General features: G+C 40.7%; 1 pseudogene; it reads right to left on the reverse strand.

Annotated features, from left to right (window-relative positions):
* Positions 1-3,614: 3,614 nt before the first annotated feature.
* LOC123335201 lies at positions 3,615-17,037 on the reverse strand (annotated as a pseudogene).
* Between the last annotated feature and the right edge of the window lie 4,329 nt (positions 17,038-21,366).

Here is a 21,366-nt window from a genome sequence, read left to right on the forward strand (position 1 = left end):
ATGAAGTCTACTGCTCATAAAATTAAATAAGATAATGTAGATAAGTTATTTAGTATGGTTCCTATGCCTAATAAATTTTCAATAAATGTTAGTTTTTATTATTAGTGAAACTACTGCTCGTATTACTATCGTGGTGCTGTGAAAAGAGAGTCAAGTAGATGTGAATTTGTAGTTCTTGTCTACAAATTTAAGAAAGGAAAAAAAATTAGAATCGAAAAAGAAGATGGAAATACCATAAATTATTGCTGGTCAAAGTGATGGTGCCTTGAGAATTGTCATTCCAATGGCAAATTTCTCCTAGGGTCACACGGGAAACCATTTAATTGTAGCCAATAAAGACTGGACCACAATGAGAAGGGAGTGTCAAAGAACAGCTACTCAAAGCCAAGGAAAGCTAGAGGTGACAACTGAAGAGAAAGGAGATGAAGAAAAAAGGAAATCGTGAGCTAAATTTGTCTCACGGCCAATCATTTTTTGTGTGTGAAATGAGTTGGGAATTTTCAAATGCAAGCATTTTATAAAATATTGAGAAATGTTGACGTTAAAAACAACGAGTCCTTTATTGTATCAGCAGCACAGTGCATTGCTCAGCTGAAGGCACCCAGGAATTGCAAAAGAAATATGAGATAAATAATATATGTCCCTATTTTTAGATTAGAGAATTGAGGCAGAGAGAGGTGCTGTGATTTGCTCAAGGTCACATAGATAACAAGCAGCAGAAATGAGGTTTTTAACCTGGCAGAAATTTCAGGCTATTGCCTTACATTAGCAAGACAAAAAGAGGACATACATCTTAGAAAATATTTATAGCATGGGATCAAATGGATACTATGTGTCTCATACTATCAGTTCTCTTCTGCCATTAGAATGAATAGAAATAGCTTTTTATTAAGTGAACATTTACTGCATATTAAGCATATGGGTTCTATATTTTGTCAATAATGAGATAATTCATGAGAATGGAGGTATTATTCTAATGCTTGCATTATGCTACAAGGGTAATGTTTTACAGATACTGAAAATGAGATTCAGAGAGGTGAGGTCACTGGCCCAAGATCACAGAGCCAAGCCAGAATTTTAAAATTGGTCTATCTGACCCTGACTCTTCACTATGTCATCCTCTTTGACTTTTCAGTTATAGCTCCAAATTTTTCAAACTGATACCTTACAAGACAATCTTACACTTCCAGGAACAACTAGATAGTTTTATGCTGCTTCTTTACTCAAAATTTCAAATCTCAATATATTGAAAAATGAGAGAGGCATTTGTCCTTCTCAGTAATCACATTGACCTATTTTGAAATGAACCACAGCCCTTTTCTTAAAGGACCAAGAGACCAACCCACTAACTCAGGCATCCTTTGGATCAAGAATCAGCTCCACATGAATTTATGTGTAGTCCAGCCCAAGGGCTACCGAAACATATTGAAAACCAGGATGTCGCTAGTCTGGGCATAAACTCTAGGTGTTTTCTACTATGGTGGGCCATTTTATTTTTCTCCCCATTCCTTGCCCTTCCTGTCTTGATGTTAATGTATCTTTTTATCCCCCAAAGTATATTCTTAATCTGTGGTGGGTGTGTGTGTGTGGGTAGGTATCTTAAAAAGGGACTCCCTGGTCACGTGCAGCAGTGAAAAGGTGAATGAACAGTGAGTTGTTTTTTTTTTTTTCCTTTACTGTATAGGACTTCTCAGAAGTCCTCTCAAAACAATGCTTTGGATCCTCACTCTTCAAGAGGGATATTCATTTCTCCAGACATAACCCCTGTTTCCTGGACCATCTTCCAGGATTAGTATTCTCTCAGCTCGTGTGGGGAGACGTGATCCTCCAGCAAACCATCTCCAGTTAATACTTTCCCAGCATGATTCTGGGTTCTATCACAAGTAAGGCTTACAACCACCTCTTGCCTGATTATTTCTGAGCGTGTACAGCTCGTGCCTCCTCCTTGCCTCAGTACAAAATGCTGCAGCACACATTAGCTGACAGAAAACAGGTGCCAACCGTTACCAATGAGGGGATGAGTCAGAGTCCACCCACAGTGATCCCAGGAAGAGCTGGAACTCATCTTCATGAGGGGCGACAACTGAGAAGAGAAAAGAAGGTACCCACCCAGTCACTCATGTCCATAATAGACAGAGTGGTCATTGTTCCAGTTTGTTGAGTACCACTCAGTTTATCTCTGTTGTCCAAGTGTACATTATTCTTTCAAAAGTATCTTGTTAAATAATTGTGTTTTGCTACCGGAGCATGGGTGTGGATTGCCTTCTTGTCTCACAGATAACGCACCTGCCTAAATTGTTTTCTACCCGCCACAGTCAGAGAGTCTTAAAATTGAAACGGATCATCTATTTTTCTATCCAACCTCCCACGCTTGAGAGAAATGCTGCAAAAGATTTTGGGGAAAGGGTTGTCCTTCAGTAAAATGAGCTGCAGGAAAGGAAGCCCCTTCCCTTAATCATCTCGACCTCATTGAGTTCTGCATGCAAGGTCTGTGGACCTCCCTTTTTATAGAAAATCAATTTCTGGAGGAGCTTCCCAGTTCCATAAGCTTCAGGTCCCACAAAATAGGATTGGCCTCCTGCTCATCTACCTGATCTATGTTACTGAGTCTATAAAGTCTATCCCATGGGTATATCTTTCGAATCTACCCACTTTTCTCCACCTCCAGTTCATTGTCCTGGTCTACACTGCCATCTTTCAACAGAGTTCGCCTGTGAGTCCTTTCAGACTGTGATTTTTCTAAACTGTGTATCTTGTCACATCACACTTTTCTATAAATCCTACTGTAAGTTAGGGGAAGACCAAAATGCTTAACCTGGTTCTGAAGTTCTGGTTAACCTGGCCCTATCCTGTCTCTATAGCTTCATGCATCTTACTGCCTTTCTCACCCCCGGGCTTCTTCCTTTTACAGCAGTGTCCCGAATCCGTGTTGGGTACCTACTATTCTGCCAGAAAGGTTCTCAATTTATTGTCTAGTTAATTATTTTCTATTTGCCTTTCAGAGCTCAATTTAAAAATCCCTTCACTGGGATAGACTTTCTGACCACTTGATCAGATTAAGTTAGAATTTCTGATAAACACTCGCATACAGCATTCATCACAAAGGCAAATCACATAATTAATTAATTAGCGGCTGTCCCCCTGGATGGGGTGTAAGTTTCACGAACATCTTTCATGTCAACTGATAGGTCCACAAACATTAGTACAGTGTCCTATTCACAAACGTGAATACTCAGTAAATACTTAGGATATATTTTGTGGAATGGCTGGATTACCTGCAGGGTGATGACACTCTTTAGAAACTAGAAATTAAGGATCCCAATGCATACCTCTCAAGCATCATGATAGCCAGTGTTAGCCTTGCCTTCCTAGAGACGCAGCATACCAACTCCAAGCTGAGTCAAGCCGAGGTGGTTTCAGTTCTGATTGTCACTTACTAGCTAGGTGACAGGAAAAGGCAATGGCAACCCACTCCAGTACTCTTGCCTGGAAAATCCTATGGACGGAGGAGCTGGGTAGGCTGCAGTCCATGGGGTCGTGAAGAGTCGGACACAACTGAGAGACTTCACTTTCACTTTTCACTTTCATGCACTGGAGAAGGAAATGGCAACCCACTCCAGCGTTCTTGCCTGGAGAATCCCAGGGACGGGGGAGCCTGGTGGGCTGCCATCTCTGGGGTCGCACAGAGTCAGACATGACTGAAGCGACTTAGCATCAGCAGCAGCAACAGCTAGGTGACATGGAATAAATGAATCTTCCTACCTTTTAGCTTACCTGCAAAATGGTAAGAGTAATTGTAGTTACCTCATAGGCTGATTAGTTGATTTTGGCACACATTTTAAAAATATCTACTCTATGTCAGACAGCTGGATAGAGGCTAGGAATAAAATAATATGCTACCTGGACAAGGCATCTGCCCTTCTGGACACTGTTTTCATTCATCTTGTATCTCCTAACCCTAGCACAATGCCTGGTATATATTAATTTAACATGCATTTGTTGAAGTATCTAATATAGCTCTTTTGTTTTTCCTACTCATTTAAAGTACAGTTGAGATAAAAGCACCGATGAGGGCATGAGTTGTGACTGATATCCACAGAGGACTCACTGGTAGCAGGTAAGATGCTGAGCGTGGCACGTGGATTGTTTCACTTAATCTTCATTCAGTGATGTAGACTCAATTATTATCTCCATCCTAGAGAAAGGGAACTAGAGCACAGACAGGCGAAGTCGCTTGATCAAGGTCACAGAGCTAATAAGTGGCGAGGACACATTTGAGCACAGGTGACTTCACTGTACCGACGGCATGCTTCAAGTTCTATCAAACTCGAGCTGAGAAGCCAGAGTCCCAGGGAGAGAGGAAATGAAGAGATACATTCAAAGCTCAGAAAAAGAAGTGCTGACATCAGAAAAGCAGCAGGAAAACATCTTTCTTTTCTTTCTCTGGCTATTTTCACCCAGCTGCTTTCCCTCTTCTGTTTTTATGCTCTATATCAGGTAATAATACACTTGACTATGTCGAACTGAATAGTTTTATTCAACTCTGTATTATATGCCATCAGCAGAAGCACTGAGTCCTAAGAATGTCATATAATGCTATGTACTTTCAATAAGGAAACCCACTTAAAACAGAACTGTAGTCTTCTGATTATTCCTCATGCTAGTCTCAAAGCCCCAGTGAAATGACATTGTAAAAGGTAGACAGAGAAACAAGCCATATGTTGGAGGTATTAAACACAAGGAAAGCACACAGAAGACCAGTATCTGACATCAAAAAAGCATGTATGTGACATGGCAAAGCAAAGAGCTTCCCTAGAGACCGAGAGCTGCATTTACCATCTCGTGTGAGTAACCAACCTCATGGGTCTTTAGTGCGTGTGAACAAAGGGTCAGGCTTTTTAAAGCTTTGTTTTTCTTTTGGACTTAATTATTTATGTGACTGATACTGATTGTTATTCCCTGTTTCATATCCAAATTGGGAGGTCATCCTAATCTACTGCTGACTATATAACTTGCTTGGTATAGCCTCATAAAACTGAAATGCAAAATTCCCCAAGAATGATTTATTCAGGCAGCAATTAAAAATTCGTTTGGAATCAAATCTATTTTACACTCAATATTACTAAGGACCTCAAAGAGCTTTTGTTAATGTGGGTTATATCCACTGAAACTTTTTTAAATTAAAAAAGGTTTAAGCTATTAATTCCAGAATTACAATAATAAAGTGAATGTATACCAGCATAAATGACATATTTTTAAAAAATAATAACTATTTCCAAAACAAAAAGTTAGTGAGAATGCCATTGGTTTATACTTTTGCAAATCTCTTTACTGTCTTAATAGAAGGTTGGATTCTGTTACCTACTTCAGCATTCTGCCTGCTACAAAATTATGTTTTGGTTGAAGTATATAAAGAAAATGTAGTCTCTCAAAAATATACATGAAAATGGAAGAAAGGAAGCAGTATACTTATGGATATTCTTCTTTGATGCTGCATCAAAACTCAACCAGCAGCTTCTCAAAGAGTAGAAGCAAGTAGACTCTGAAATGGAATCAAACTTTTTGCACTCTCTAAGACTAAAATCCATTGGTCTATCTTAAACTTTAAATAGAATTTTTACCCACACATAATTTTCTAAGACCATGCACTGTTAGTTGGAAAATATTGATTCAATGAGTCATATACACATTTCAACTGTTGACACATTTTTATCATACAATATTTTTTAAAAGCATATTTGCTATTATGGTTACAATCTCATAAAAGTCTTTAAGTATTAAGAAGTTGTCAAGCTCATGATGGTAGATACAAATTTTCAAAAATTTTAATTTCACCAGAAAGCTAAAATTGTATCATTTGCCACAAATACTGCCAGTGGTGTCTGCCATGAAGTAGCAGGCTCACTTTATTCATTATCAATAAATTTCTGCCAAATATCCAATTCAGAATAACTAGCTTGTCTTCCAGTCACTCTTTTTTAAGTAAAGATGATATGTCATGAAAAAAACAAAAACAAAAACAAAACAGCTCATTCAACATGCAACTCAAACTTCACAAATGCTCTTCCTCAAGACAACCATGATTATTAGGTACACAGCAAAGTGCTCCACCAAGGGTTGTCTTGAGTGTCATGGGATTCAGGGGGTTTTCTTACCCATGAGTTCATGATGGTGAAGAATATAATGACTAGTGATGTCGTTGGTACCACTGCTGATCATTAGTATTCATGCTACTCTCTCTGCCCCAGTGGACAGTGTACTTTCACGGCCTATGGATGCTAAGCTTCATCTGCTTTGGTCTATCAGTGGACATGATACAATCAAGGTCTTAAATCTGTTCCCACAGTTTGGCTTGGCTCTTGCTTTTCAGCGTGTCAGTGCTAAGAGAAGAGTATGCTCCTGGGAGCTACAGCCCCTTCAGCCTGTTTCCAAAACAAATGTATATGGAGCAGATTCACATTCTGGAACCAAATCCAGTCAACCCACAGTGTGAAGCAGGGCTGTCCAGATGAGTGTAGCCTAAATAAGCTGAATTATTTAGCAATAATAAGCAATTATTATTCATTGCTTTTGTACCATTAGTGCAAATGTTAAAGGAAAAAAGGGAAACGATGTCAGGATTATTACAAAAATAGTTTTGTCTTTGCAGACACCCTTATAGGGTTTCAAGGGTTTGGGAGCCTCCAAAGGTCTGTGGACTATACTCTAAAAAGACCTCTACGCCTTCCAGGACTATGGCAAATAGGCACAATGAAAGTGAGAACCCGACCTTAGAGGAAAAGCTTTCAACCTTTCACCACTAAGTATCATGTTAGATGTGGACTTGTCATATACAGTCTTTATGACGTTGAAGTACATTGCCCTCTACACCAAATTTGTTGAGAGCTTTTATCATGAAAGGATGTTGATTTTATCAAATGCTTTTTCTGCATCTATTGAGATGATCATATAATTTTGATCTTTAATTTTCCATCTATTAATGTGATGCTTCATATATTGATTGACTTGCATATGTTTAACCAGCCTTGCATCCCCGGGAATGAATTCCACTTGATCATAGTGTATGATCATTTTAATGCACTGTTGAATTTGGCTTGCTAGTATTTTACTGAAATTCTAGCAGTATCACACTTCCTGAGCTCAAACTATACTACAAAACTGGCAGTATCAGACTTTCTGATTTCAAACAATACGCAAAGCTATAATAAACAAAACAGTATGATACTGGCACCAAAACATTTACATAGACCAACAGAACAAAATTGAGAGCTCAGAAATAAACCCACATATATACAGTCAGCTAATATTTGACAAGAGGACCAACAATGCTCCATGCAAAAAAGACTGCCTCTTCAAAAAATGATGTTGGAAAAGGAATGTTCACATGCAACAGAGAGAAACTGGACTCCTATCGTATACCACTCATAAACATTAAAACAAAATGGATTAAAGACTTCATATGTGAGACTTGAAGCTAAAAAATTCCCAAGAAAACACAGGGGAAAAATCTCCTTGCTATTGGTCTTGGCAATAAATTTTTGGATATGACACCAAAAACATAAGCAACAAAAGATTAAAAAAAAATTGTCCAATGAGACTATGTCAAACTAAAAAGCTTCTGCATGGGAAAAGAAATGATCAACCAAAGGAAAAGGCAAACTATGGAATGGGAGAAAATATTTACAAATCCTATACCTGATAAGAGGTTCATATCCAATATACATAAGAAATCACACAACTCAATAGCAAAAACAAACAAAAAATAATCCAGTTAAGAAATAGACAAAGAAACTGAATAGACATTTTTCCAAAGATATACAAATGGCCAACAGGTCCATGATAAGGTGCTCAACACCACTAATCTCAGGGAATTGCAAATCAATGCCACTGTTAGATATCACTTCATTCCTATTAAAATGGCAGTGGTTATTACCAGAAAGACAAACAATAACAAGTGCTGTTGAGGACGTGGAGAAAAGGAAATACCTGTGCATTGCTGCTGCAATGTAAATTGGTATAGGCACTATGGAAAACGGTATGGAGGTTTCTAAACAAATTAAGAATAGAACTATAATATAATCTGGTATTTCTACTTCTGGGTATATATCTGAAGGAAATGAAAACACTATCTTAAAAAGGTATCTGTATCCTCACTTTCACTGCAGGATTATTTATAATAACCAAGAAGAAGTTAGCTGAGTGTGCACTGACAGATGAATAGAAAAAAGGTGAGATAGATAGATAATATAGATGAAAGATAGAATATTATTCACCCTTAAAAAAGGAAAGTCTGCCATCTGTGACAATATGAATGAACTTTGAGAGCACTATGTTAACTGAAATAAGGCAGAGGCAGGGGCGGCAGCAGGGAATGGATAAAAGTGGTCAAATAGTACAAATTTCCAATTACAAGATGAATAAGTTCTGAGGATCTAATATACAACATGGCAACTACAATTAGCAATACTGTATTTTTACATGTGAAAGTTGCTAAGATAGTAGATCTTAAAAGTTCTCACTGTACATACACACACACACACACACACGATACCTATGAAGTGATGGATATGTTAAGATAACTATGAAGTGATGAACATGTTAACTAACTGTACTGTGGGAATCATTTCACAATACATACATGTATCAGATCATCAGCTATTCACTTTAAACTTATACAACATTGTAAGTCAGCTATATCTCAATAAACCTGTAGCATAAAAAAAAGTTAATGACAAATTATCCCAAATGATGAATTTAGATAATTTTTATTTCCTTCATACTATTTTATAAGCCCTGAAAATACTCAAAATCTTTTTCTGTAATGCCTTTCCTTGTACAGCTATGGGAAAAGTTAAAGGGGAAAATCTCATATTTAATTAAGAAAAGAACCTTCAAATTTGAAGGCAGATGAAATCTATCTGCCTAGGTTTTTTATTTTTCTCATCATCTTTTTTTCAATATAAATTTATTTATTTTAATTGGAGGCTAATTCCTTTACAATATTGTCTTGGTTTTGGCATACACTGACATGAATCCGCCATGGGTGTACATGTGTTCCCCTTCCTGAACCCCCCTCCCACTTCCCTATGCTATGGACAGCTTTGACTCTTCCTTTTCTGAAGCACTTCTAATCTATTTCTGCTGAAGTGAAATGACTTCTCTGTTACCATGTTTTGTGTCCAGAATCTCAAGGAGAAGCAGATAAGCAGACTTACAGGGAGAACGAGTGAGTCATCAAGTGCCTGAGAACAATCCCCATCCACCCACGGGGAAGCGTCCTAAAGAAAATGCTACTGCTGCCACCCCCAGTGCCCAACCCTGAGCATACCTGGGCCTGGGCCTCAGACAAGCAAGACCCCGCCTGCTGCCACGCGTGCCAGGAGACAAGTCCATGTGAGAACACATCCCAGCCCTGTTCCTTCCTCAGCTGCCTCTGGTGCAGGTGTGTCCAAATGAGGAAATTTAGGTTATGAGCTCTTTTTGTACCTGAAGCAGCAAGGGATTCTGGTGCAGACTTCTGCATCATATCTCAACAGGTAGAACAAAAAACATGGGGACATGATCAAGACAAACAAGAGTATTTTCAAAACACGTTAAACAGCCATAGGTGCCCACTGTACCCACAGACACATAATTATTCAGATTGAAGTTGATAATATGCTGAGCCACAAAGAAGACTTGGGATGGTGTTCTCATCATCTAGCATTCCCACCTCCCTCAACCTGAGCCTGGAGAATGGAAATCAAATTATTTCAGTCCACAATGCTTTCTATTACACCTTCTCTATGTCCAAAGTGTTTAATCTATTCTGAAACTTACTATGGGCATAGAATGGATTTTTTATGGAATGTCCTTTTCTAAACAGACTGACCTGTTTTCTGGAAATGGATCTGTGTTATGTGGTCCTAAACATTTCCTGCTGTCTTTTAATTTGTCATAATAGCAGAACTCCAATAAAGAATGAGAACATTCTGAATTAAAACAAAACAAAACAAAACCTTGTATTTGTATTGGAAAACATATGGTTCAGGCAGACATTGCTTCAATGCCATGGAAACAGCTGTTCTCCACCAAGTATATCTAAATATCCAGCAATTATCCAATTTTCAGTGGTGCAAAAGAGGTTCTCTACACAAGGTACCCAATCTTAATGTTTTTACACATGTTTTATATCAACTTCATATGCTAAATGAACAACTGCAAGTCCTAATGCCCACATTCATAATAGGCAAAATGTTAAGTCTTTTCAGCAAGAACAATCAGTTTAAGATAGCATACAAGGCTATCCTCTGTCCATGGGATTCTCCACGCAAGAACACTGGAGTGGGTTGCCATGCCCCCACCCCAGGGGATCTTCCCAACCCAGGGATTGAACCCTGGTCTCCTGCATTGCAGGCAGATTCTTTACTGTCTGAGCCACCAACGAAGCCTGAAGATTTTTGGAATCCTGGTAGACTAAGAAATCTCAATCAGGTTTCTTCCCACCACTCAAACAGGTCAATAATTTGTTAAGGTGCTTCTGCCAGTGACTCAAAGAATGACAAGACTTTCCATTGCTCCAACAACTCAGGTTCTACCAACAGGAAATCACATGCTCCATATCCAGAAAAACCAGCCTCACCAATGACAAAACTGCTCATGCTATGCCTTTGAACACTACAGTTCCACACTTAGATGTGAAGCTATTCACAAGTCTTCAAAGCAGTAGCTGCTTTTATTCCCTAGGGAAGCTTCTACAGGGCTGTACATCTTCTGGGATAATAAGCAATTTTCTGAAAGCCCTACACTTTAGTAAGAGAGGAAAACTTGGTGTTCCTGGCTGGGGGTTCGGGGAGGAGGAAGTGGCTACACTCTCTGTAGAATATTTTGGCAAAATATAGAGAGGATTAAGTTGATCTACCAGCATCTGAGAGTTCAGGTGCATTTATCTACCTATTTTAGCAGAAAAAAAACAAAACAAAAAACCTCACTGTTACAGAAGCTACCTTACCCAGAGAAGCTATTACTCATCATGAAGAGTCCCTTGGTGATCCCTGCCATCTCATTCCCAGCTCACAGGTAGAAATGATCCTGAAGCCTTAATTGCTTTCCGTAGGTCATCATCACTGTCATCCAATGCTCTTTAAGGAACAAAATTTTAAAAGGCGTCTAACATTATCAGCTGTCAGAGTGTTCAGCCCTGCCTTAAGACAGTCCTGCCTGTCAAATGAAGAGCAAGTATCACAGTGGAAAGATAGGCCTGCCTGCATTCAAGCAGATGCTATGGATGCTCTCATAGGAAGAAAGCAAAGAAAATGGAGGACCGACTCAAAAGAGAGGGGCTGTATGTCCTAATTCGCAAACAACTTCTGCACTAAAGAAATTCCAAAGCCCCTTAGAAAAGAACTGCTGCAGTTCAGCTTGGGAGCCCAATCAGGAAGAACAAAGAGAGGACAGGCTGAAAGCAAGGTGTCAGTGATGTGAGGAACAGAAAGCAACCCTGCCTTTCAGAAATGGTGGAGCGGCTCCATGCCTGTTCCAAACACTGGGCAGAGAGGCCGTCAGGAAGTCAGCGAAGCTCTGTTTCTTTGGGCTAGAGTATAAATTGATGAAAAGACATCTAGGAGTTAATCTTCTAAGACAATGAAGGTGCTCTCTTCAGTGTGCATTGACGGGGTCCGGGGCAGGCATCCATGAAGCAAGGAAGAAAGACCACAGAAGAGAGAGGAAATGAGAGAGTGGCTCCCAAGGAACAGCCCGAGGAAAGGCAGAGAGATGGCAGACTTCAGCCAGGATGGCGTGAAGGAACCCCCAGCAGGGTATGTTGCTTTTGTAGAGACAAGAACAACATTTAAATCTGGAAATAGGACCTCCCAGTTTACCCTTCACCTTGGCATCTGACTGGTTCATCTTCTACCCAAGTCCATGATATCCACCTTTGTGACCAATGCCACGCTCCCTGGTGTGTCTTTGAGCAAGTGGAGTTAATCGTCCCTAAGTGCTAGTTTCTCATGGCTTCTGAAGGCAGCTACCACAGTACTCACTGGCTAGAAGAGCCAACTCTACCCCAGGTCGGGTCAAATTCTCAAGGTCATGGGTGCAACTTCAGGGTCATCAAATTCATGAGCCAAAGAAACAAATGCAAGACTGAAGAACAAAGCTCTCAGGAAATTCTATTCTACGTAGAATTCAAGAGGATGAGGTATATCTAGGGAGCACTAAAAGGGCCTTCTGATGTTTAATAGACAGTGAGATATAGCAGTCAAGCAAGCCTGGGTTCAAATCTTGGCCATTCTATTTATGAGCCTCAATTTCTTTATCTCAAAAATAGTGATAGAATCGGCTTCCTGTAATTTACAGGACAAACAAAGATACATCCTGGCAGAGTATCTGTAATTAATAAATGTAAATTTCAAGAAAAGAATCTTAATCAAAGTCAATTTATTAGAAGGAAAACCAGAAAGTGAGCTAGGGAATTTCTATCAGTGATAACAAAAGCAGCCAAATAACAAATTACTTCCTAAGTATTAGATTTTCAAGTGCCATTTACCTCTATATTGGTTACAAATCCTGTTGTGTTTAGAGGTTTTTCCTGCTTGTGTTTATTTTTTATTCCATTTTCAGCCCATAGCTATATGTCTAGTGTGCTATTTAAAGACTTCCATAGATTGGCCATCTGGGCTCATGGCCCAAATTCCTCCCAGTGTACATACACAGTTCATCCATGCTTCCGGCCAGTGGCCATTATTGAGCACCTACTATGTTAGACGCTACGGCAGGCAATGAGGATCCGATGATCAGAATGGTTCCTTCCTTCCTGGAAAGTATATTTCAACAGGTAAAAGAGACACAGAGATTCCTATTGTAAGATAAGTGAAGAAAAGTGCTGTTTCACCCCTTGAGAGTCCATTCACCTTATAAAACACTTCATTCCCATATCACTGGCAAGAATGTTCCTGAAAGAAGGAAGGGAAAAGGAAGGGAGAGAGAGGAGGAAGTGCACCATCGAAAAATAACATAGACATGGATATGTTAAGCTTCCGGCCCATGCGTCATTGACATTTGACAGCAATCCAAGCGGACTTCCTCCCCACCCCCCACCGGCTGCCATGGGATCAGTAAAGTACCTCCAGGTGGCGGGGAGTTTATTGAATAGCCTTGTTAATAATGACCTTCCTGGAAACTCTCCCAGCATCTCTGAGCAGGCTTTTCCCCCCCTCTGAAGCAATCATGCTTTATCAGTTTTTCTACATAACGACCTATGGAAATAAGTCAGTCATGGCAATATGACTCCATTTACTCAGTTCTGAGCTACAAATGGCCTGGCGAACAAGGTGAGCTAATGGAAAACTAACACACACTGGCCCAGGTCAACAGCTGTTTCCATTGTAACTGTGGCCTGCAACACACAGGTGTAGTTGGTAGGCCTGATGCAGACTGCCATCTGCTCGCTGAATGTCTTTCATTTCCTTTCAACATGCACACAGATACCAAGAAATGGAAGTGTGATGGACATCAACCTTGCTTCTTTCAGGCCCAGATGGTTGGAGAGCCCTCCTACTTGATTTAAGTCATGAACAGGGGAATCTTTAACTCAGCACCTCAAGATTTCTCATTGATCTTCTCTGGGAGAAATAGGAATGATACGTACTTTATTCTGTCATTTTGCTTAAACATTTAGGATTCATATACACTCATAATTTCACCACATTAAATCTCTCTGGAGTCATAATTGCACCAAGTTGTAGAAGCATTCAGGCTAGGCACTCCTTACCATATCCCCAGTCTGAATACAGAGACGGTACAGATAAAGCCACAGTGCTTTTGATTCTGAGAACTATCCCGTGATCCGGGACTGCCCCCTGTCTTCTGCATTCTGAGTGTCCAGGCTGGTTGCAGCCATCAGGGTGAGAGCTGAAGGACCAGTCTGGCCCTGGAGGGGCATGTGGCAGCTCCACATTGCTCTCCTTAGTTTGCGGGCTCACATGGCCCATTGCTTGGGGCTGAAACCGCAAGATACTGAGAACAATTCCACTCAATATCCTCGTATGCTTGCGTGCTTGGCATTTGCCTCTCTCACTCCCAGAAACACCCAGCAGAGACCATGTCTGCTGCAGTCAGTGGTTTGCCCCAGAGCCTCCAATGGTGCCTGGTACATATAAGATTCTGGTCTTGGTTCCACACTGCCTAATACAGCCTGGTCCTGAGCAAGTCATTTAACTTTTCTGGGCTTGAGTTTCCTCACTTACTATTTATTAATTACTTTCATACAATATACTATATAAAAGATATTCAATATCTCCTATAATCACTTCCCAATCATTAAGAACTCTTAGCCATGAGGATGCTCTTTAATTTCATTTGAACTATATGAAGTTGCATTTTGAAGGTCAAAAATAGCTGAATAGCAGAAATTTCAAATGATTTAACCTATCTCATTACATGAATTTTCATTGAGCACCTCCTACATACAACATTTTGTTGTCAGATATTGGGTGTTAAGTAATGAACAAAAAGAGACACTGGCCTTACATTCTACTTGGAGAAGACAAAGAATAAACAAACAAATGAATATATCATGAGTCATGCAGTGAAGGGCACCAAGAAGGAAAATAAAACAGGATAAAGAGGCAGAGAATTACTTAAGAGCATTGGTACATACTGAGGCTAGAGAGACTGAGAGAAATTTACCTACTGAATGTGGAGACCCTCAGCGTCTTTCCTTACGTTGCTCCAGATTTCTGGCAGGAAGGTGACAGATGTTAGAAAAGCAACTATTAGAATACTGTTCTCTGAGGAATATTATTATCCCAAGAGAAAAGATCTAAAGACACTAATGTTAGATGTTAATATTTGTTATCAAAGTGGCTAGGTTTGTTAACAAAGTGGCTCGCCCAAATCACGTTAGAGTGACACCCAGTGCACAGCTTCCAGAAGAGTTTTTTGGTGTCTAATACTTATATAAGTGAAAGTGAAGTCGCTCAGTCATGCCCGACTCTTAGCGACCCCATGGACTGCAGCCCACCAGGCTCCTCCATCCATGGGATTTTCCAGGCAAGAGTACTGGAGTGGGGTGCCATTGCCTTCTCAGAGACTTGGGTCCTCTGAATGTTATCAGTGTTCCTAAACAATATGAGGGTTTTAAAAATAAAATCCAAGCATCTTTAACTCTGTATGAACCAAAGCATAATGGACTCCTAAACTACAAGGAACATTTTGCTGGGCTATTACGTTTAACCAAAACAACACATGGTTTTATTAAAAAAAAAAAAGTAAGCTGGGAGTTACTAGGTCCAATATCCCACAAGTTCAGATATGTATCATTCCTGCTGTGCAAGTACCACACACACACTGCGTTCCCATGTCTGTTAAGCAGATCAGTTTAGTTTAGCAGTGATGGATGAATATTTACAAGCATCTTATTTACAGTACTTCTTTCTGCAGATTGCAGGCCAATATTCTTTTATTCCACTCCCAGTCAATCCGAGTTTGGTTTTCTCAGTGAGAAGGGGTAAATGTGAAAATGGTTGCTCAGCTGCTTTACCACTCGTACTCCATAGTGGACGTGGGCCAGAGTGAAAGCAGCCGTCAAGGCAAACAGGAGAGTGCTCTCAACGTAAGGGGTTACTCCTACAATCACCACCATGACAATCACAAGAGGAGGAAGCAGCAACCAATTCAAAGTTGGGCACCGGGTACTGCTCATCTGACAGACAATCAGCTGACATGTGCTGTGGGCAAAGGCTGTTCCAACGATTAAGGAGAACACTCTAGGGTGTAACTCTAAAATATCCAAAGGTGACAGGAGGATCCATGCTGTAGGCAAAATGAATAGCAAACATGGAGAAAAGAAGGGAACCACAGCTTCATAGACTGAACTGTGTTTCAATGTGTTATTTTTATAGCTTCTGAAAAAATTGAACAAACTCATTGGAAGAGTCACGCACAGTGCACAACCAATGATCATGGCAGTGAATAGGTCTCTATGTAAGAAATTAAACAGGAAAGGTTCATACCAGGCCTCAACTCCCACGGCCGCAGTCACTATGTAGACAAAAGAAATAGTCACCTGGCTAATGTCATATCCCCATGGCAGGAAAAGAATCCCTGTGTTATACTTTTCCCAGTGAGACAGGATGAAAGAAAACAAAACTACCCATAGCAGGAGATAAAGAACAAACACACTGGAACCAGATGATCCTCATCCAAAAATGGAATACATGGTGACAACAAAGTAAACACATGACCAACTCTCCAGGCCGCGGTCAAAAACTCCCCCAGCGGGGTGCTGGAACTGGTTCTGCGGGTTTGGTTTCCATCCACACCATCTAGAGTGCAGGCCATGAAGCTGAGGTGCCCACTACAATCCAGACCTAGTCGGGTACATGCTTGTGACCTGGTGCTGAAGCATAAAAGTCAGGATCAACATATGCCATAAGTAGAAAATTGAACACAACCAGCAGAAAGCCAGAGAAGCTTATCAGATTTGGAGCCAGCCAAGTAGGAAAACCTTTACTACAGTGTTCCAAAATGGGTGCATGACATACAGAGAGAGTGGATTGGTGTCCGCAGCACTGTACTTGTACTTATCAAAGCCAGCCAGCTGCTCCGGGCTCACATATTTGTACCTTGCCGGGACAACCCGAACACTAGTGCCTAGTCGGCAGCGACTCTCCATGAGATAGGAAAACAGGAGCACTACACCGGCTGGGCAGCCAGTTCATGAGGTTCTCACAGCAAGTATACTGGGGTGGTTGGCCATTCCCTCCTCCAGTGAATCACGTTTTGTCAGAACTCTCCACTATGACCCAACCATTTTCGGTGGCCTGACATGGCTCATAGCTTCACTGAGTCATGCAAGCCCCTTCACTATGACAAGGCAGTGATCCATGAAGGGTGAAGTCAGGTGGGCCTTAAGAAACACTGCTGTCAATGAAGCTAGTGGATGCAATGGAATTCCAGTAGAGCTATTCAAAACCCTAACAGATGATGCTATCAAAGTGTTGCACTCAATATGTCAGCAAATCTGGAAGACCCAGCAGTGTCCACAGGACACTGGAAAAGGTCAATCCTCAACACTTCGCAAGAAGGATAATGCTAAAGAATGTTCAAACCACAGGACAATTGCACTCATTTCCCATGCTAGTAAGGTCATGCTTAAAATCTTGCATGCTAGGCTTCAGCATTACGTGAACCAAGAACTGCCAGACATCCAAGCTGGGTTTAAAACAGGCAGAGGAACCAGAGATCAAATTGCTGACATTCTCTAGATCATAGAGAAAGCAAGGGAGTTCCATAAAAATATCTACTTCTGTTTCATCAACCACACTAAAGCCTTTGACTGTGTGGATCATAAGAAACTATGCAAAGCTCTTAAAGGGATGGGAACATCAGACCATCTTACCTGTCTCCTGAGAAACCTGTATGCGGGTCAAGAAGCAACAGTTAGAACCCTGTATGGAACAACTGATTTGTGTAGGATTGAGAAAGGAGTATGACAGGTCTGTCTGTTGTCACTCTGTTTATTTAACCTATACATGAACACATCATCAGAAATGCTGGGGTAGATAAGTTATAAGCTGGAATCAAGATAGATGGGAGAAATATCAACAATCTTGGACTTGCAGATACCACTGTAACGGCAGAAAGTGAAGAGGAACTAAAGAATCTCTTGATGAGGGTGAAGGAGGAGAGTGGAAAAAGCTGGCTTAAAACTAAATACTGAAAAAACTAAGATCATGGCATCCAGTCCCGTTATTTCATGGCAAACAGAAGGGGGAAATGTGGAAGTAGTGACAAGTTTCCTCTTCTTGAGCTCTAAAATCACTGCAGATAGTGACTACAGCCATGAAATCAGAGGACAATTGCTTCTTGGCAGGAAAGTATGACAAACCTAGACAGTGTGTTGAAAAGCAGAGACATTACTCTGCTGACAAAGGTGCATATAGTCAAGACTATGGTCTTCCCAGTGGTCACATATGGTTTGGATACCTGGACCGTAAAGAAAGCAGAGCACCAAAGAATTGATGCCTTTGAACTGGTGCTGGAGAAGACTCCTGCGAGTCCCTTGGACAGCAAGGAGATCAAACCAGTAAATCTTAAAGGAAATCAACCCTGAATACTCATTGGAAGGACTGATGCTGCAGCTGAAACTCCAGTATTTTGGTCACCTGATGTGAACAGAACAGCTGAATCACTGGAAAAGACCCTGATGCTGGGGAAGATTGAGGGCAGAAGGAGAAGGGGACAACAGAGGGTGAAATGGCTGGATGGCATCACTGATGCAAAAGATAGGAACTTGGGCAAACTTTGGGAGATGGTGAGGGACAGGGAAGCCCAGCATGTTGCAGTACACAGGGTTGCAAAGAGTCAGACACGACTGGGTGACCGAACAACAACTCTTAAATATAAACAGACATCCGGGACTGACAGGTGTTTGAGGATAGCTGCTCATCTTAAGGACAGGAGACAACACCAACGAACAGTAACTTAGAAGAAACAAAATGTCACAAAAAGAAAAGGTCAAAGTTCTTTGATGTCTTCAGAGAGAGGAGAGAAGAAATGGATACTTAACTGTTTAAAGAAAAATTTGGAAAATAAAATAATTCTAAGAAATAAACAAATCTATACTGGAGATGAAGGAAAAAACTCAGTGAGGTGGTTGCAAATCTCCTAGAAAATAACTAAAAATTATAGAAAATAGAGGAATGTAGACAAAGGTGAAAAATAAAAATAGAAAAAAAAAGGTTAAAAAAAAGACAACCATCCACAAGGTCAATATTCAAATAATGAAAGTTTTAAAATAGAGAGAAGAGAATATTGGGGAGGAGGGAATGAAATTTTCAGTTAAATAATTCAAGAAGTTACCGAAATCATTATGAAGTTTCAGAACCCTGGGCACAAAGAAAGGAGCATTTTCAGAAAGGGGAGAAGACAGGTTTCACACAACGATCCTGGACTATACTGGGGGAAATGAAGCAATACTTTCTCCAGACTGGGAGAAATTCTTTCTAGCTTGAAATTTCATACCCAGGCAATTAAACGCAGGAGTAAAATAAAATTATTTTTAGACATGCAAGGTTTCAAAACATTACTTTAAAACTTACTCAGAAAAGTAATACAATAGATGTTGCATACAAAGGAGCAAAACAAGAAAGATTACAAAATCCAAGGAACAGGAGCTTGTTGACATAGGGAACAAGAATCCCAGGGAGATGGTGAAAAGAAATGCCAAGGTCACAACTCTGCAACCTGGCTAGAGAACTCAGAAGACTCTAGGATGAAGACCTGAGTGCCTGAAATTTATACACAGGAGAGTGAGCTTGAGCATAATTACACAGAAATATAAGTAAATATAATAGCTCAGTTGGTAAAGAATCCGCCTGAAATGCGGGAGACCCCATTGTGATTGCTCAGTTAGGAAAATCCCATAGAGAAGGGATAGGCAACCCACTCCATTCTTCAGCTTCCCTTGTGGCTCAGCTAGTAAAGAATCTGCCTGTAATGCGGGAGACCTGGGTTCGATCCCTGGGTTGGGAAGATCCCCTGAAGAAAGGAAAGGCTACCCACTCCAGTATTCTGGCTTGGAGAATTCCATGGGCTATGGGGTCGCAAAGAGTCGGACATGACTGAGTGACTTTAAAAAATTAAATAAATAACTGAAAGTTTTAAAAAGATGATTAAAAACTCCAGTGGCAAACAGAAAGGAATGGGGAGGAAAAGACAAGATAATTAAAGAGTATTATATGATCCAGCTATGAAAATGTTTATATAGTCATACTATGAAGATATGAGATATTAGTATAATCAAATGATGTCTTACTGTGAATGAGGGATACGACAGTAGGGGAGAGGGTATAAAAGCATAATAGACCTTCACCTTCCATAGTGGGAAGTCAGTACTTAATGGCTAAACCCAAGAATTAGGAATATAGATAATCATGCTGCTGCTGCTCAGTCATTCAGTCGTGTCTGACACTTTGTAACCCCATGGACTGTAGCCCACGGGGCTCCTCTGACCATGGAATTTTCCAGGCAAGAATACTGGAGTGGGTAGCCATTCTCTTCCAGGGGATCTTCCCTACCCAGGGATCAAACCTGAGCCTCTTGCGTCTCCTGCATTGGCAGGGGGATTTTTTACCACCAGCACCGCCCGGGGAGAAGGCAATGGCATCCCACTCCAGTACTCTTGCCTGGAAAATCTCATGGATGGAGATGCCTGGTAGGCTGCAGTCCATGGGGTCGCTAGAGTCGGACATGACTGAGTGACTTCACTTTCCCTTTTCACTTTCATGCATTGGAGAAGGAAATGGCAACCCACTCCAGTGTTCTTGCCTGGAGAATCCCAGGGACGGGGAGGCCTGGGGGGCTGTTGTCTCAGGGGTCGCACAGAGTCGGACACGACTGAAGCGACTTAGCAGCAGCAACACCACCTGGAAGCCCTATATTTATATATATATATATATATATATATATATATATATATATATATATTGCATATATATTTATTGGGGCTTCCCTAATTTCTCAGTTGGTAAAGAATCCAACTGCAATGCAGCAGACCCCAGTTCAACTCCTGGGTTGGGAAGATCTGCTGGAGAAGGGATAGGATACCCACTCCTGTATTCTTGGGCTTCCCTTATGGCTCAGCTGGTAAAGAATCTGCCTGCAATGTGGGAGACCTGGGTTCAATGCCTGGGTTGGGAAGATCCCTGAAGAAGGGAAAAGGCTACCCACTCCAGTATTCTGGCCTGGAGAATTCCATGGACTGTATAGTCCATGGGGTCTCAAAGAGTTGGACATAACTGAGCAACTTTAGAAGAAATAAAATATATTTATATATCCCCAAATTATTCAAAGAAATGAAAGTACCATATTTCTTCAATTCTGAGACAACTTTTTTACATTTCAACATGTCCATAATGAGGCTATGTCTCAACCCATGGTGTGACACAGTGTAACTGGCAGCCTTTATAGCATCATATAATCATAGGCATTAGTAACTGAATGAAATGCGGCCAATATTAAAATCAGACAAAGGCTGGCTGCCTGCCTCTGGGAAGCAGTAATTGGGAGGGTGGGTGAAAGGGACTACTGTTTAAGTAACAAACTTTTGAAACTGACTCTTTAAATTATGTCCAGGTATACATTATTTTCTCTGTTGACTCCAATGGTAAAGAATCTGCCTGCAGTGCAGGAGGCAACGGTTCAATCCCTGTGTCAAGAGATTCCTTGGAGGAGGAAATGGCAACCCACTCCAGGATTCTTGCCTGGAGAATCCCATGGACAGAGGAGCCTGGCAGGCCACAGTCCACAGGGTCACAAAGAGTCAGATAGGACAGAGGGAAAAAACACTTTCACTTTTTTCATACATTATTTAAAAAAATA

Source organism: Bubalus bubalis, chromosome 9 (assembly GCF_019923935.1).
Source record: "Bubalus bubalis isolate 160015118507 breed Murrah chromosome 9, NDDB_SH_1, whole genome shotgun sequence".
NCBI classification, from domain to species: domain Eukaryota; kingdom Metazoa; phylum Chordata; class Mammalia; order Artiodactyla; family Bovidae; genus Bubalus; species Bubalus bubalis.